Source organism: Physeter macrocephalus, chromosome 2 (genome assembly GCF_002837175.3).
Source record: "Physeter macrocephalus isolate SW-GA chromosome 2, ASM283717v5, whole genome shotgun sequence".
Lineage (NCBI taxonomy): Eukaryota > Metazoa > Chordata > Mammalia > Artiodactyla > Physeteridae > Physeter > Physeter macrocephalus.
The window spans coordinates 115267931-115274289 of record NC_041215.1 but is presented as its reverse complement, the minus strand read 5'-3'; the positions used below and the strand labels follow the sequence as shown (position 1 = coordinate 115274289).

Below are 6359 nucleotides of genomic sequence, written 5' to 3'. Positions count from 1 at the left end.
AGCTCTCATTCCTTGGCCAGCTGTGCTGTCCTATTTTGCACTTTACCGCCACAGTCCACTTGACCGGGTATTTATCTTTCTCAGCCCAGGATAGCTTGACTTGTCATGCCTGAGCTGGAACACTCTGGCACCATTTCCGTGGCTTTCTCAGTCTTCACTGCTTGTCAGGGCTTTCTAGGCTGAGAGCTAATTTAGTCTGACTCAGCCCCTGAGTCAACTGCCCCATATATGCTGGCTGCTAGGGCGTCAATATCCATGACTGACTCTGCTTGGTGAAATGTATTCTCTGTCCTCCCGTTTTCCTTCCAGCCTCACATCACCTTTTGTGATACATTCTGACAATTGTTTATATCAATGCTATATGTGTAGGAGGCATCCAATACATCTTAGAGACAAAGAACAAATGTTTATAGTAATAGTGTAGATGGTGTCAGGGAAACACCCCCCCTTCAGTTTTCACCACCGAACTGCTTATGATTTCAGTCATTCACCTGTTCTTGAAACCCCTGCATGTTTTCGAGGTACTTAATCCAGGTGATTTGAGACAAGTTTTCTCCTTCCAAACTAATTTACTTGCGTGGAGTTCTAAGTTCAGTGCTAAATTAAACATTAGCTTAATCCTCTAGTAAATAAAATTTTCAGAGGAGTATTTATTTCATATAAGTAATATTTACTTAACTTGGTGTTCTTCTTGATTTATCATTTTCTTGGGCATATATTTTCCATTAGCTAATCCTTTGCTTTTTTAATGTTCACCATATCCACTGAGATGTCACTGAGTTTAAGAGATATTATTTCCTTTGGTTTGGTATCTGTTTATGGCACTGTAGGTGGTATTTGTTACACGGTTTTCCGTTGCTTCAGTTTTCTTTACCTAAAGCTCATTTTCTGTGTTTACCTAAGGGCAGTCGTTCTTCATATGTGCAAGAGAAGTTGTTCATGTGGAGGGAGATGACACCTGATTTGATTTTGAAGATCCCTTAGGAAGTATGTCCATTGATTTACTGTGAACCTACTAAGCCAATTAATGCTAATCATACATTGCAGTTATAAAGATGTTTGTTAAAGTTTTTCATTTTAAGGAATTTATAACCTAGGGGCAATGACTTATTTAGAGATCTATAATAGGGACTTCCCTGGTGGCGCACTGGTTAAGAATCCGCCTGCCAGTGCAGGGGACACGCGTTCAATCCCTGGTCCGGGAAGATCCCACATGCCGCGGAGCAACAAAGTCCGTGAGCCACAGCTACTGAGCCTGCACTCTATAGCCCGCGAGCCACAACTACTGAGGCCTGTGTGCTCTAGGGCCCGCATGCCGCAACTACTGAGCCTGCGTGCTGCACCTACTGAAACCTGCCATGTGCCTAGAGCCCGTGCTCTGCAACAAGAGAAGCCACTGCAATGAGAAGCCATGCACCACAATGAAGACCCACAGCCAAAAATAAATAAAATTATATTAAAAAAGACATCTGTAATATATGCCATATTAAAATTTTCAATTTTTTCCAGTATTTTTTTTTTTCTGGTCGTGTCCCTTGGAGACAATGCAGTCCTTTAAAAAACATCTTCCTTGACATCTCTTTGAGGAATATTATATGGAAGTTAATTTGCATCAATGAAAGACTCTAAGTTGAATTACTATTAATGATTTTACCTGCATTTAATTTTTAGTTTCCTGTAATAGACTTCACTGTTTTCCAGAATTATCAGTCATTAGTATATTCTAAAATTTATAGTAGGATACATAATCCCTATGTTTTCTCATATGTGTCACTCTGGTAGGGAAAATTTGGGATTTAAAAACCAGCTCTTTTGACTCAAAATCAGCTTATTCCACTTCATCATGAATACTTTGCAATGCCATATTATGCCCTAAAGTAATGTTCCGTAATAATTTTTAGTAATACTTCCTTTCTTAATGCTATACCAGTTGTGGGCTTTTCTCCCATAAAGATGTACATGTGAACATACACTTAAAACTTTGCATACAATTTTAGGCACATTTTTGGACACTCTGAAGCCCATCCATGAACTCTTCTAGGATCTCTGCTCTGAATTCATGTATTTAGGATCTTGAGAGCATAAGGTTGAGTGTGACATTAGAAAACTCACTGAGTATTACTTGAATCACAATTCTTCCATATCAGTGCCAAAGAAATGATGCTAAATGATTGGAGATGGTATTAATTTGAGATTTATAAAACAGGAAAAAATAAAGGGAATAGTCAAAAGCCACCCTTGATTTATTTGTAAAGAAATGTGACATGGGATACGTTCTAGAGATGATAAAGAACAGAGAATAAAAAGATTGTTTTTAAGAAGAAAGATTTATAATGCAGTTTTTACTCTGTCAGCAATTCAGTATCCAATGTAGGTATTAGTAATAGAAGATTGGAGTAAAGTGAAAAGAGAGTTTTTAGATCACAAGAAAGGGCATGTAAAGCCTCTGAATCAATGAATCATTGAAACCTTTTAGAAGAGAGAGACACAATTAGCAGAGCAATAAAATTTCACTCTTCTCAAAACTTCCTTTTGTTTAACATTTAATGTTCATTATGTATTATGATTTTAAGGATCACTGAATTTATTTAAGAAATAGGTACCACTGATTCAGAACTTACTCCACTACTATCTCTATAGATAGTAAGGACCCACAGGTTTCATCATTACACACCCAAATTTCAAATATTAATCAGGCAAAACAATTCACACGTTACCAGTAGCTTTTAAAAGATCACAATAAATCATAACTTCCACTGCTTTATATATTCCATATCAACCATATCATTTTTTGACTGTGTAGAATGGTAAAAATCCTCATGTTCTAAGCTGCTATCAGATTTGATTACTTTTAGTTTGGAAGTTTGAAGTGAATCTGAAGTGTGAAAATTTACAGAAATTTGTCAGATGTTCCTGATTGTAACCAAAGTATATGCAGATCTTCCGTATAGAAATGACACTTAAATGGAGTTTTATAGGTTGTCATGACAACATGAGTAGTGTTCTATGAGGAAGGATTTGAGCTTTATCATGTTTGCAGTTGTCCTAGCAACATGACAATCTGACTTCATGAATGGAGTGTCATTTTGCCAGTTAAACTGGTTTTAAAATAATTGGACTTCTGCTGGAATCTGTATCTATCTATATCGTAGAAAAGTGAACACTGTTTCAAAAATAGACACAAAAGAAATAATATTAGAGACTGAGAAGGGGGACAAATATCAATACCTATCAGAGTAGGAAAGAGATATGTGAGGATGAGGTCGGGACATGGAAGACACGGATGGAGGGAAGAGTAAAAGGAATAAAAGCCAATAAAATAAGGAAAAGGAGGATGACTAATAAATCAACAAATTTCACAGTATCATTACTGGGTGGGGAAGATTGAACATGGAAACAGCAGAGAAAGTTACCATGGAAACATTAGGTCACTTTGAACAAACAGGAGTGCCTTATTGTTTTGTAACTAAGTTGTTCTTATTGTCGTTCTTATCAGGAATATCAGTGGGAGTATCAGTCTGAATCACACTAGAAGCATTTACAGTAACTGACAAAGGAGTTTTGAAGGAAACAGCTTCAAACTAAATGGATTGGGTACAACAGAGAACAGTTCTTTATACAATATCACTTTCATACATGGACAACTACAAATGAATCTCACATCAATCAGAGCAGCTGTGAACATAAACTACTGTAATTGTTAATAGTTACTGCTTCCAAACTATTTAGATATACAGGTTGAACCATGAATTGAGTGATTTTACATTTGTCAAGGGTTAATTTTGCATTACTGAAGAAGTAGAAGTTTGAGAAAATGAAAATGAAAGTAAGTAACATACTGTAGATTTCTGGGGTGTGTGTGTGTGTGTGTGTGTGTGTGTGTAAAACTCTTCCTGTTGTCTTCATTTGTCTTTATGTATACCATGCCATACTTTTAAATCAGAACTTCTTAACACTGGTTCCACGGTTCTGAGGCTTTTGGGTTTCACTGAAATCCCTGATATCAAATGCCAAATTTTTGTGAATGTATATGAATATGTGCATTTTCAAAGGATATGACCCCAAATTTTAATCAGAGGAATAATGACCTTCAAAACATTAAGAATCACCAACTAATGAAAAATGGTGATTTGGTAGATAAAGCCATGAAGAAAAGAAAAAAGAGATAATTTATGGTCAAGAATTTTCACTGTGTGAAAGGCAAGCATGGGAAAGGACTTTTGACTCTGGATAATACCAGGTACCCTGAAGTGGTGTGATGTGAGTCATCCTTGAAACTGCCAGGAACAAAGAGACTAATAGAGAAGGCTCATAGCAGTTATTTAAGAAATAAGTCACTAAAGCATAGAATAAAAGTATCACCGGTGATCATCAATGAACAAAACTAAGATTCCTGCTTTCCTGGAATTTACATTCTAGCAGGAAGGAAAAGAACTACAGATAAAAGCACAAGATGTGGTGAATTTTAACTATATACAAATTTTCAGGGTTTTCTCAGTTCCTGCCACAGAGTAGATAGTTAACTATTATAGAAAAAAGGAAGGAAGGGAGGGAGGAAGGGAGGAAGGAAGGAAGGGATGAAGGAGGGAGAGGGGAAGGAGCAAATAGAGCTTAGGCAATTAAACAGTGTTCTTGTTTTGCACATTCTAATATACGTCATACATTCTTGTAGTGCATATCTGTGGGATACGTTTTTACAGATGTAATATTTCAATAGAACTGAGTAGAAAGCTAATCTGACAGACTAACATAGATTTTGTAGATCTGGTCACATTATATCAAATACATTTTCAACAGGAAGTTGAGCACGATAATTTTCCAAAATGAAAACTAAAGTAAACTGCAGGCAGCATAGAATGAAAGAAACCCTCAAATCCACTATTTAACTCCTTCCTTTTATGGAGGAGAATACTGAGTCCCAAATACCTGAAATATTTTCCCAAAGTCATAGAGCCAACTAGCAGCAGAACTGAAATGAGAAACCGAATCTTCTAACTCCGAGCTTAATTTCATTCATGCTAGAATCTTCTAGGGAATATAACTGGTAGTCAGGAGATGCCAGTTTTATTGACTTCAAATAAGACAAAAACCTCATCAGTTCATTCATTTTGTTCAATATTTAGCGGGATGTAGAAGTTTGTATTTGAGTTATGTGTTTCAATTTTGAAAATGACCATTTCCCCAAAACTCCTAGCAAATTATTTCCATGCTGACTGGAAACATGTTGAGAGGTTAGAACACTTTTAGTATTTTCTATAACATATTTTTAAAAATTGGGGAATCAAACATCATACAAAGTGCTGCCCTCAAATGCACAATGTAATTGCAAAACTCTCATCTTTATGTGTTTAGGATTCAAATGATCAGCGTAACACAATTGTAAGATCATAGATTTCTTCTGTGAAATTCTGATGCCTTAGTATTGAGTAACTGTGTATTGGTAAAAATTTGCAACAGTTGTGTAGTTATAATACAATATATGTAAGTAAAATATAACGAAAGTTTAAAATTTATTTGATTCAAAAACTCGGGCAAAGCATAAGACTTATGTTTGGCTCTCAGACCTTTTAACTAATAGTTGTATGATCTTGAGCAAGTTCTGTGATATTTCTGGGTCTCATTTTCTTCCTCTATAAAATACAGGGAACAGTGCCTATTTTTTCAGTACTGTTTTGTGGATTAAATGAGATAAGGTAATTTAGTGTAAACATACAATACATGCTCAATAAAATTTCTCTTCTTTTCTGAATAAGAAAAACAAGTTTCTAGATTAGAGTGCATTATCAATTTTCAAAATAAACTCAATAATTAGGCAAATTCTAAATCTGAAGCAGTTTACTAAAGCCACTTAAATAAATTATTTAAGAGTACATGTAAAACAACCTCTACCAAGGAGTCATTGTCAGAGAAGCCAATATAAACATATTTTGTTTTGTTATCACATTAAAGTTAAAATGTACTTCCTTTGTGATCTGTGGATGTACCAGTTGAAAAGTACTTGTTTATCTTAGAGGATACATAATGTGATTATAAGCACAAACTTTAAGTTCAAACTCTGATTCATCCCTTTACTTAGCTTGGGCACATAACTTAACCCCACCTGTGCCCCAGTTTCTTCATCCATAAAATGGAGATAATAGGAGTCTTTACTTCATAGGGTTTTGTGGGGATTAGGAGAGTTTGTGTATCTATAGTGCTTAAAACAATACCTATTACTTGGTAATTAAATATCATATATATTAACAATTACTATTATTTATATTTACTAGTGACTATGTAAATATTGGTTTCAAATAGTTATTATTTTTTTAATTAATTAATTAATTAATTTTTTTAACATCTTTATTGGAGTATAACTG

At 35.0% G+C, this 6359-nt stretch overlaps 1 long non-coding RNA gene across 1 annotated transcript in view; it reads left to right on the top strand.

Moving 5' to 3' along the window:
• The first annotated feature begins 3690 nt into the window (after positions 1-3690).
• LOC102994017 (uncharacterized) overlaps positions 3691-6359 on the top strand; it is a 42906-nt gene continuing 40237 nt past the window's right edge. Inside the window, exon 1 of the long non-coding RNA XR_002891839.2 lies at positions 3691-3826. This is a non-coding gene — a long non-coding RNA (uncharacterized lncRNA). The remainder of the gene's footprint in view (positions 3827-6359) is intronic.